Raw genomic sequence first — 12753 nt, 5'->3', positions numbered from 1 at the left:
CAGGGAGGATGAGGCCCTGTTCTAGCAGTTGAGGTGTGAAAACCAAGAGAGGAGAAACTGGTTCTGTAATTGGCAAGCCATTCACAGTCTTTGTTCAATCCTGAGCTGATGGTGTCAAATTTGCAGATGAACTGAAGCTCAGCAGTTTCTCTTTGAAGTCTGGTCCTGAAGTTTTTTTGCTGCAGGATGGCCACCTTAAGGTCTGCTATAGTGTGGCCAGGGAGGTTGAAGTGCTCTCCTACAGGTTTTTGTATATTGCCATTCCTAATGTCTGATTTGTGTCCATTTATCCTTTTCCGTAGAGACTGTCCAGTTTGGCCGATGTACATAGCAGAGGGGCATTGCTGGCATATGATGGCGTATATTACATTGGTGGATGTGCAGGTGAATGAACCGGTGATGGTGTGACTGATCTGGTTAGGTCCTGTGATGGTGTCGCTGGTGTAGATATGTGGGCAGAGTTGGCATCGACAAACTGTGAATGGCTTGCCAATTACAGAACCAGTTTCTCCTCTCTTGGTTTTCACACCTCAACTGCTAGAACAGGGCCTCATCCTCCCTGATTGAACTGACCTCGTTATCTCTAGCTTGCTTGCTAGCACACATATATATACCTGCCCCTGGATATTTCCATTACACGAAAGCTCATGCTCCAAAACGTCTGTTAGTCTATAAGGTGCCACAGGATTCTTTGCTGCTTTTACAGATCCAAACTAACACGGCTACCCTCTGATACTTGATACAATGAAGCACGACAGCTGTGCAACTGCAGTTGTATAAAAGTAGACATAGCCCGTCTCTGGTCTTATACTAATACATGTCCTTCTTGAAACCTGATCATCTTTTTCCAGTCCCACTCAGCATACTATATCAAAAGCATGGATTACTATGGCAAGATTCTGAAAGAAAAAGTCACAGCTTCTGAATATTTCAGAAGCCCCAGCTGGACTCCTGACCAGGTCAGAAACATGGGCTTCCGTGTTCAATTTATGGACAATTTTTTTTGTTTCTTTTCCTAACCAATTTTAAAACAAACAAACAAACAAACAAGAACAATAGCTTTAAAAAATAGCCTAACCAATATTTAAGACTATGCGGTATGGGTTCATAATATAAACTGAAAGGATTTTGCTCACCTAACAGATTTTCATTAACATGAGTCTTGAGACAGCAATGCATGCTCTTGTTCCTCCTTGGTTTGTGCTGGTCTTAGAAACTCAGATTCAAAAAGTTAGACAGCCCAGGTATATTAGGTTTATGATGGAGAGAATATATTGACAAAACAAAAGCAAAAAGTAGAATTATATGCTGATGATGTCCTGACTAAGGTACAGATTAGGAAATTATATGTACTGTATACTTTTTTCATTCCTGTCACTGAAACAAATGCAGTGGACCATTATTACCATTAGATGGATGTTTAGGTGGAAAATAAATGTGACGGCCTCATTAGTGAAGTTCTTAATGGAAAAAACCACTAGCACCAACTGACACTGTTAAACTATATGGAGTGGCTCAAGAGTATGAGTACCAACCTCAGGGCACACTTTTAAGAAACAGAGCACAAACCCCAAACTGGTTGTGAATTCTATACTTAGATTTCACCAACCAAGTAACAAGTGTAAACTCCTCAGACACTATAACAGCCTACCCATGGAGCCACAGACAGTCCCCTTGGGTACTCCAGTCTATCTTGTCACCTAGGCAAGTTTGCCTTTTCTTACATCAAAAATCACACTAATATTCAGGTTAATCCTAATCCCAAAGAACCAGTCACTTGCCCCAGATCAATTGTACTTTAAATCTCACACCAAAGATGACACTTGTAGCCAATCCTATAATAAACTAACTAAAGATTTAATAACTAAGAAAAAGAAATAAGAGTTATTTACAAGGTTAAAGCAGCAGATAAACATATACACACAAATGAGTTACAGTCTTAGGTTCCAAGAGAAGGTAGAAACTTCTATAATAAACAAATGCTATCCGTCCTGGAGGGCTAACCCAGGCCAAGCATGAGGAATCTTTTGCTTATGCTTAGTAATCCTTGCCCCTCAGGATATGTCTATACAACAAAGAAAAACCCATGGCCAGCGCATGCCAGCTGACTCGGGCTCATGGGGCTCAGGCTGCTGAGCTGTTTCATTGCTGTGTAGACTACCAAGCTTGGGCTGGAGCTCAGGCTCTAGGACCCTCCCACACCACATACCCTCAGAGTACAAGCAGCACAAACATGCCCTTTCTTCTTGTCAGGGATTTTTAGTCCCTTCCCCCAGAGTTCAAACTTATGGGACGAATCCACACGCATATCTCCTCTTCATAGAGGTGTGGGGAAGCAATCAATGAAAGTCCTTTGTCCTCTGATATTCCACAATGGTTTGCCTGGTGTCTATAGGCCTTCTTTTGTTGGGCCGGAGAAAACACCTAATGTGGCAAACTAGTATTTCACACTGGGTAATGTTTCTCTCCTGACTAATGGTATGAGTTTCAGAATAAACACTTTTACAGTTACAGAGCAAACACTTAAATATTATCTTATAACATGGGATACAGATATTATAAGTGAGTTTCATGCATGCGGAAACTTACAAGCATTTCATAAACACCAAACGCATTTTTATAAACCTAATGCCTATTTTACCTATAACACACCCACAAGCCAGACTGGTTTCCACCTATGCATCTGTCAGTGTTCACTTGAGGCCTAAGGGCCTCGGCATGAGCTGAAACCTGGTCTGCTAGTGTCACAGATACCTTTGCCCCAGTCATAGTAGTGAGACTAGAGACCGAATGGACATGGAGAATGAACACCAGAGGTTTTCTTTTCAAGCCAGGAAGCTTGCTCTACCACTGCCCATGCTGTGCCTGTTCTGCAGATAATGATTCTTTGGGCTTTTCCCCACCTTTCACAAGTACTAAGTTTCCCCAAAACAATTTTTTTTAAATCAATTGTTAAAAACTCAAGAACTTCACTCCTATTGGGTGTAAAGAAAATTGTTTTGTGGGTTCAGTATCTGAATTCAGGACAAATTACACAGAATCGGAAGCTCTATAAGATAAAATAGAGGAAAGTCACTTACAACAGCTCTTCCAATTAAAATGGGCAATGAAAACAATCAAATATCTTGGCAGTGAACATTTTAGTCCAGTTAGACAAAACTGTATAAAGAAATAATACAACATTCCTGTGGGACAGCAAACATAATTTAGGAAGAAAAGGCTTACAATTTTATGGCTGGGGAGAATAGCAGCAGTGAAAATGGACAACCTGCCAAGGATTCATTTTCTTTTTAAGCTCTGCGAATTCAAGTGTCTAGGGAAACTATAAATGACATCCAGCATTGTATCCCAAGATTTGGGGTGAGGGAAGTAAACCAGTCATGTGCTGTCAGGAGAAAAAAAGGTTATGGGATGGGCCCTCTACAACACTGAAAAATATCACTGGGCTACACAACTAAGGACCCTGTTTCAGAAATATGGCCCTTCAAGAATGAAGCATACTAAGTTCCAGGGGATTTTCCGCAAACACAGATCAAGGGCAAAGAGGAAATAATTGCTGAGAATGAAAAACAACTGCTGAGGTAGCAGTTGGTAATTTGAGGAAAACTTAGGTTATTACAGTAATTCTATCTAGGGCTCAGGGACTGAAGCTTTGAAGTATAGGTCAGGCAAGACTCATTTTCTCAGGCAAGAATAAGGAATCCTGAGAAAAGGGGGAAAGTGGGTTTTATAAATTCTTCCCTCAGAGAGGGGGGGATTGTGGAGGCTGACAGTCTCTCCCAGAGCTACAGAGAACTTGGCCTATTTTGCTTCCAGCTGTGAGGAAAAAACCTTTTGAGGAATCAGTCTGATACAATAAAGGTAAACACTGGGTAGCAGTTGCTTTGGAAAATCATACCGAAATTAAATTTCGGTATATACTAAAAAGAAAAGACTAACCTCAACAATAATGGAATCACATGAAACTCCAATCACTAAATTCTCTCTAGAATTTTAGAGACAGTTGTTTGAAAAGTTGGCTATTGCCTCATTTTCTTTCCCTGTGTTTTCATTTCTCCCAGGATGTGAAGCTAGCATATTTGCACAATGAGATCAATACATTGGGCCACATCAACTACCTACCGCAGGGAATTAATGTAATTATGACAAACCAAGGGACCTTCAATTTGATTACAATATAATAATGATTACTAAGAAACAGGAAGGGAAAGGCCAATATATGAAAACCAGGAAGAGTTAGTGGAAAAAGAACACTAGACTTTAATTTCGGAAAGAGCAGATAATATCATGCACTCAAGAGGATAAAATGAAATCAGAAGGATTAATCCCAGGCAAATCTATAGGGGCCAAAAGGGCCATGGAACAGCTGCACAGCTGTTCCATGGCTTTGTTGCCCTTTGACTCCGGCAGCAGTTCTGTGCAGAGGAGGAGCACTATATTTAATGGTTAAGCAAAATCCCACTGCCTTTTGCATTCTCTCCATTGCTCCCTAAAATATTATGCATTACAAAGATATAATATTTCCAAGCATCTCTGTTCTGGTGATATGCCTCCTCCTGCCACCTGCACAACTTTTGAATGTGAGCAGTGTGTATAATAGGCCCGGGGAGGGCCTCCCCAAACAGACTGTGGTACACCTCCCTTTAGAGGCACACTAGCAATCTGCTTCCTTTGGAGTGCTGCCAAAAGGGCGCCCAAGCCATGGCCCCACCCACGCTCCGTCCCAAGGCTCCTGTCATAAACATACCATTAAGGGTTAATTCCTCTTTGACCTGTAAATGGTTAAGAAGCTCACAAAACCTAGCTGACACCTAACCAATAAGGGGACAAGATACTTTAAAATCTGGAAGAGGAAAAAACGTCTTTTGTCTGTGTGGGGTATGTGCTTTTTGCCGGACACAGAGAAAGAAGGAGCCATCCCACTCCTATAGGGTAGTGAGTATTTAGAGAAGGAATGTATTAGATTACTTTTATTTTCTCTGTGTGATTTCTTCTGCAAAATAGGAGGAGGATAAAATTGGGTTCTTTGTGTAGCTTTAAAGTTTTGCCCAGAGGGAAACCCTCTGTATTTTGGATCTGTTTGTCTGTGAGATTATCTTGCATTCTAATCTCACAGAGGTATTCCTTTCACATTTTTCTTTAATTAAAATTCTTCTGTTAAGAACCAGATTGATTTTTCATTGTTTTAAGATCCAAGGGTTTTGGATCTGTGTTCACCAGGACTAAAGTATACTCTCAAGCCTACCTACGAAAAGGGGTGTAAGGACTTCGGGGGAGGAATTAGTCTCAAATCTGCCCAGGAAAGAGGAGGTTAGGGACTTGGGAAATATTTGGGGAAAGGCAGAGTTCCAAGTGGCTCTCCCCTAAGATTTGGAACACGCTTGGTGGTGGCACTCACTGTTAACCTAAGCTGGTAAATAAGCTTAGGGGGTCTTTCATGCAGGTCCCCACATCTGTACCCTAAAGTTCAGAGTGGGGAGGGAACCTTGACAGCTCCACTCCCACATCCTTTTCTTACCAAGTGGAGCCTGGGTGGGGCTTGGTGTAGCGGAGGCTGAGTGGGGGTGGGCCTCGGTACAGAGCAGTGAGAGGACCATAGTCCAGGCACTGGTGGCCCCTCTCACTTCTAGGGAGCTTCTGGTGCTGAGGCCCAGCCTCCCCAAATGCTGGAGTCATGTATCGCCCATGGTAAAAGGCATCCCTAGGGTTGCCAGGTGTTCGGTTTTCGAACAGAATACCCCATTGAAAAGGGACCCTGCCAGCTCCCGGCAGCACTGGTCAGCGATGCTGCAGGGCTAAGTCAGGCTAGTCCCTACCTGTCCAACACCGCGCTGCATCTCAGAAGTGACCAGCAGGTCCAGCTCTAGGTGGCAGGGAGGGCGCACAGGGCTCTGCATGCTGCCCCCACCCCGAGCACCGGTTCCGCACTCCTATTGGCCAGAACTGTGGCCAATGGGAGCTGGGGGGTTTCTGCAAGCGAGAGTAGCACACGGAGCCCTCCCCCACCCAGCCTAGGAGCCGGACCTGCTGGCCACTTCCAGGGTGCTGTGCGGTGCTAGCACAGGTAGGCCTAGCTTGCCTTAGCCCTGCTGAGCCGCTAATCGGGAGCCACTCAGGGTAAGCCCATGCCCCAACCCTGAGCCCCAACCCCCGACCCCAGCCCTGAGCCTCTTCCCCCCCAACCCAGAGCCCTCTTCTCCATCCCAAACCCCTCATCCATGGCCCCACCCCCAAACCCTTCACCCCCAGCCCAGAGCTTGTACCCTCTCCTGTATCCCCACCCCCTGCCTCAACCCGCAGCTTCCTCCTGCACTCCAAATCCCTTGGCCCTACCCCCTAGTCTGGAGTCCCCTCCTGCACCCCAAACCCCTCATCCCCAGCTCTAGCCCAGAGCCCTCATCCCCAGCCCAGAACCCTCACCCCTTCCCACATCCCAACCCCCCCGCCTGGAGCCCTCTTCTGCACCCAAAACCACTCCTACCCCAACTCCCTGCCTCAGCCCAGAGCTCCCTCCGACACTCTGAACCTCTCATTTCTAGCCCCATTCCAAAGTCTGCACCCCCAGTTAGACCCCTTCCCCCTCCCACACCCCACACCCTGCCCCAGCCCAGTGAAAGTGAGAGAGGGTGGGAGAAAGCGAGCCACCATGGGAGGGGGAATGTAATGAGTGGAGGTGGAGTGTGGGGGTGAGGTCTAAGGGAAAGGGCAAGGCTAGGGTGTTCAGTTTTGTGGGATTAGAAAATTGACAACCCTAGGCATCATGGAGGTTTTGTGACCAAGATCTGTCAAATAAACAAAAATTTACTATTAGTTCTTATGTTTTTTCTGATACCCTAAATACTGTACCATGTATTGACTAAAGTTGTAAAATGCTTGTTTGAGAACGTTTACTTGTCCATGTAAAAATCTGAAATTAAACTTTTTATTTAACAAAACTGGCAATTTTCAAGGCTTCTGTAGTATCCAGAAGTTACAATAAAAACATTTTCAAAATATAGTAGGTCAAAATGACTCTATTTTGACATCCAGAGGCTGTGCCCTGACATCATGACTTGCATCATGATATTATGGTGATGCATCAGCATGATCACACAACTATTTTGGAATGTTGTGACAAAGCATTGCAAGGTGGCAGCCTGAGCTCCACCTCAGATCAGACTTCCCTCCTCCAAATTAGCAAGCAAAATATGAACCTCACACAAACTACCTTTTATGCAGCTTGTTATATCTGCCAAGAGTGAAATATTTTAGGAAGGCCACCCACAGTTGTAAAGAAAGAGAAATTGAGCCAATTCCACTATTAAGAGAGCTCATTCACCACTAGAGTTTATCTTAACCTGGAAGATTTCCACATTTCCTAACTATAAATAAAAGAGCTAGACCTAGACCCATGCAAAGTTCAGATCCCAAAGTTCAAGGATGCTCACATCTGGGATTTTGGTTCAGGCTCATCTCTAGCAAATGCATCTAGAGCGCTTGGCTATATCCATACAAGCACTACTTCTTCTCTTTATTTCCATCACTTCAAAATGTCCTAGAGACATGTTGTTCATAAGGATTTTTTTATAACTTGAGCGATAGAGGTGCCCATTTTGCAAACGACACCTCAGCAAAAATGCCCCATCTACATGAGAGACAGCAAATGATCTCACTCTTCAGGGATCTTTATTTAAAAAAAAAAAAAAAAAGCACATACAACAAATTCCAAACCAATAACAAAATCCATCTATGAAAAAAAAGGTTGATTTATTTTCTACATTTTCATATACCAAGGCTCTATTTATTTCTACTACCATAAAGAAAATGAACCATTACACTTTTTTAAACAATCATAGTTAGCACATTTTGGAAATGTTTTAATTTCGAAAATACTAACTGGCAAATTAGAATGTAAATAGCTTTCCTAAAATGGCACTATTTTAGACACCATTTTCTGATTGATGGAATGACTTTGCCCTGAGGGAGATTTCATAGTTCTGTATGTATAATGTAATGATGTCTTTTTGCTGTTAGTGTCACTGAAATGAAAAATACTTTAAAATATGTAATTATTGTAAATAAAATTATACACATTAAAAAGAAGAGAACTGAAGTCTCACATTATGGGAGCTTGAGAAACTCATGCCTACATTTTTTTAAGCACTAGGAATGTATATTCTCAGCACCCTTTCTCCAATGTAATGAGGAAAATGAAATAGTAAGTGTAATAAATATGGCCCCAATCCTGCAAAAACTTACACACATGCTCAATTACAGTGCTTAGTTTCCTCATAGCCCACTCAAAATGCACACAGTTAAGCAAGTGTGTAAGACTCTCCAGGATCAGGCAGATATCATTAGCAAATTGTAATAAAAGTATAAGCATTATATTTTTCAAAAGTTTGTTAATTTTCGTGTATTTTTGTGGATACAGCAACATCTGGTGGACAAATACCAGAATATAAAGAGAAGACATTTCAGTTATCTGATAAAAACGAGGACTCCAGTGGCACCTTAAAGACTAACAGATTTATTTGGGCATAAGTTTTCATGGGTTTAAAGAAGAAGTGGGTTTTTTACCCACGAAAGCTTATGCCCAAATAAACCTGTTAGTCTTTAAGGTGCCACCGGACTCATTGTTTTAATGGCTACAGACTAACACAGCTACCCCTCATACATCAGATAAACTGTCAAGTATATGTAATAAATTGCAATCCGTTATTGCTTCCATTTATTTATAAAATCTTACCAAAGTAAACCAGCTATTTCGCTCTGCTTTTGCTAACTCTACAGTCGATTTTTATGTATCCCTTATAACGCATTATATTCATAATCAGAAATGGTCATGACATCTTTGTTCCCATATTAGATACTAACATACTAACAATGGCAAAACAAAGTATATAAACACTATAATGTAGGAGGCAAAATGAGCCTTCTACTCCTCTGTAATCAACACAGCAGAATTCCAGCCAGCAGAGTTATTTTGCACAATGAACTGGCTAATCAACCCAGACTGCACAGCCCAGACTCCAAAGCCAATCATTGACGATTGTAAAGAGCTATCCGCATATGTCATTGATAAGATAAATGTATTACATATGGAGCTAATTGTGAAAGAAAATTCCACCCATTACTGGATTGTGTTATTCACACTACCACCCCTGACTCAGTGCCAAAAGCTGGGAATGAGCAACAGGGAAAGGATTACTTAATGATTACCTGTTCTGTTCATTCCCTCTGGGGCACCTGGCATTGGCCACTGTCGGAAAACAGAATACTGGGTTAGATGGACCTTTGGTTTGACCCAGTATGGCTGTTCTTATGTTCTTAGTGTGGCCCATCACATAATGCCAAAGCTCAAGAAGCCGCCAAGACTATTAGAGCTACGAACCTGTGAAATGGATCCATGTTTCTTCTGGCTAGTGAAAACCAGTGAAGAACTATGCTTAATATACTAAAGGAAATAGTCAGTGCCTCTTTCCAAAAAAAAACATACCAGTAACTACCAGACTTGTTGAAAAATGCAACGGTTAACCCAAACTTCAAGAAACCAACATTCAGTCCTGAATCTCTCTCCATCTACTAACCTATCTCCAGCATCCTGTTCCTGGGCAAAATAACTGAGAAAGTAGTAACCACTAAGTTCCAACAATATGTGACATCAGTCAACATCCTGGATGTTGACTGATGTTGCATATTGTCACAGTGTTCAGACTAGAGCACATAACTGGTTCAAGTGGCATTAGAAGACAATCTCCTCATGACCACAGGCACAGGTAAAATCTCCACGCTCATGCTACTGGACCTCTCTGCAGCCTTTAACGCCATGAACCAGAAAGTACTACTAACTTTCCTACTTGACACAGCAGACAACCCAGCACTAGTTGGCTCCAATAATTCCTCTTGAGCATAACTCAAAGAGTAGTGATGGGTAACTTCTTCTCCCTTTGAAGACCTTCACCTAAGGGTCCTGCAGCAATCCCTACTATCCCTCCAACTTTTGAATATCTACCTGAGACCACTGGGACAGAGAGTGAGATGCTACAGGCTTAGCTGTCAACAGTATGCCAATGATACTCAACTATATATCTCATTCTCAACTGATGCAACCACCACCACTTTTTAAATGTCAGAACATTTACAGAAAAAAAGCTCTTGGATGAAGAGCAGCTGATTCAAGCTGAACTCAGGGAAGACCAACGTGGTGCTGGTCAGAAAGAAGAACAGCTTGTAAGACCTGGCCAAGTCATTGTCTTCATCTTCCATCAAAGGCATGCAGCCCTCATTCATCAAAGTGATGTGAAGACTTGGGGTCCTATTTGACCCCTCACTAAGCTTGGATGAGCAGGAAGCATTATTTTCCAAAAATGCCTTCTCTGACCTCCAGCTTGATATGAAACTTGTCCCTCTCACGCAGACAAGGACCTGGCCATACTGATCCATGCATTTGTCACTTCCAGACTGGATTACTGTAACTCATATCTGAAAATGAATATGCAGATGATGCACTGACTGCAGCTTGTATAGAATGTGGCTGCCCACCTTCTCCATGGCTCAGGCCACCATGAACACATCAAGCCTGTGCTCAAGATTCTTTAAGTTCTTAGTGTGGCCCATCACACTAGTTTCTGATGCTAGTTTAAGGCGTTCATACTGATTTTCTAAGCAATTAGTGGATCAAGGCTCACCTACATCAAAGTCTAATTTTTGATCTCTGAACCACCGTGACAGCTGTACTCCTCTGGGACAATGAGATCTGAAAGCCCAGGATAAAGCATGTGAGAGCTGGGGACAAAGTATTCTCTGTTGAAGCGATTTGGCTATGGAACAATTTTCCTGAAGAAATCAGGTGAATCTAGACTGTGACCATCTTTAGGAAATGTTGCAAAGCCTTCCCCTTTGAGAAAGCTTTTTCAACATGTGATGCTCATATTTCAAACAACCCTTTTATTTCCAAATGCCTTCCATCACCACCCAAAAAGAAAAAAAAATCAATCTATCCAAACAGAGTTTTGACCTTGAAAACGAAGAAGGGCCAGAGACCTCATAAAGTCCATTGGGTCTTGGGTATTGATATTAATTTTATGTGGAAGATGCTCAGATATTATGGTGATAGGCTGTACTATAAAACCTTTAGGGTAAATCTATACTGCACACCCCTTTTGATAGCATGTAGAATACAGACATTATGCACACCCCAGCATAAATATATATAGTAGTGTAGATGGTGAGGTACTGCTTAGGAGAGTAAAAACACATCTGAACCCTTTGGTTATGTCCCCTACATGACACTCTACACACCCAAGCAGTACCTCCCGCCATCTACAGTTATTTTTAGCAGTGTAGTGTCCTACTGCCTCCCTGCTGCTGGAGTATTTCCCCTCCACAGGGAAAGGCTCCAGCAGCGGGGAAAGACTCTGAGGGCAGGGGACTGGACTCGATGACCTCTCGAGGTCCCTTCCAGTCCTAGAGTCTATGAGTCTATGAGACGGAAGGCATCATGGAAAAGCTTTGGCAGCTCCTTGCTGCTGCGCCTTTCCCTGCTGCCTCCCCCAGCCAGACCCTTTCATCAACACCTGTGGCCACACACTGTACTGTGGACACAGGCTGCTTTTCACTGTGGTGTTAGTTACACATACTCTACATACTGATGAAGTTGTAGTGTAGACATAGACTACGGGTATGTTTATGCTGCAATTAAAAACCCGTGGTTGGCCCTTGCCAACTGAGTTGGGCTCGTGAGGCTCGGGCTCTCAGGGTTGTTTAATTGTGATGTGGACATTAGGTCTATGGCCGGAGCCTGGGCTTTAAGACCCTGCAAGGCAGGAGGGGGCCAAGCCCAAACATCTACATGGCAATTAAACCAGGGCCGCCCAGATGATTCAGCGGGCCTGGGGTCTTCGGCGGTGCAGGGCCCCCGCCGCTGAATTGCCGCTGAAGACCCAGTGCTTCAACGGCAGATCCCAGGGCAGAAGGACCCCCCACCGCGGGTCTTTGGGGCACTTCGATGGCGGGTCCTGGGGCAAAAAGACTCCCCGCTGCCAAATTGCTGCCGAGGAAGAGTGGAAGAAGCTCCAGGGGCCTGGGCCCTGTGAGAGTTATCCGGGGCCCCCGGAGCGAGTGAAGGGCCCTGCTCTAGGGACCCCGAAAAACTCTCGTGGGGGCCCTGCGGGGCCTGGGGGAAATTGCCCCACTTGCCCCCCACCCGGGCATCCCTGGCTTAAACAGCCCCTTAGTCACAGAGCACCAAGCACCGGAGGCAGCTGGCATGGGCCAGCCCTGGGTATCTAATTGCAGTGTAGACGTAATCTCTAGCCCTGAGGCTTGCAAACAAGCGCTCCCTAAAAGTGAAAACTCACAAGACAAAGACACTGAAGCCAGGTCGGGTTTTTTTTCAGTCTCATGACTGAGAGTCGGGGGGTTGGGGGCGGGGGAGCCGCCCGCGCGCGCGGAGCCTTTGGCGTTGGCAATTCCGCACCCGAGACCAGCGCGGCCACAAGAACCGCATCAGCCCAGCACTGACCGGCAGATCGGGGCCTTTTCCCCTTCCTCTAACTCCCCTCCCCGCCGCCCGCCTCCAAAACCCATCCCGTGAACGGCCTCGCCCCGCCGCTGCCTCCGCCAGGGCCCGGCCCCTTTGGGCGGGGGGGCACCCCCGCCTCCAGCACTGCTGGCGCAGAGACATTCACAACACCCGCCCGTAGGGGACAAGAGCAGCCAGGTGAGGGCAGGGGCGTCACTTCCCCACTGCGCATGTGCACGCCGTCCGCG

This window comes from Gopherus evgoodei, chromosome 5 (genome assembly GCF_007399415.2).
Source record: "Gopherus evgoodei ecotype Sinaloan lineage chromosome 5, rGopEvg1_v1.p, whole genome shotgun sequence".
NCBI lineage: Eukaryota > Metazoa > Chordata > Testudines > Testudinidae > Gopherus > Gopherus evgoodei.
Note: the sequence above shows the minus strand (reverse complement) of the source record.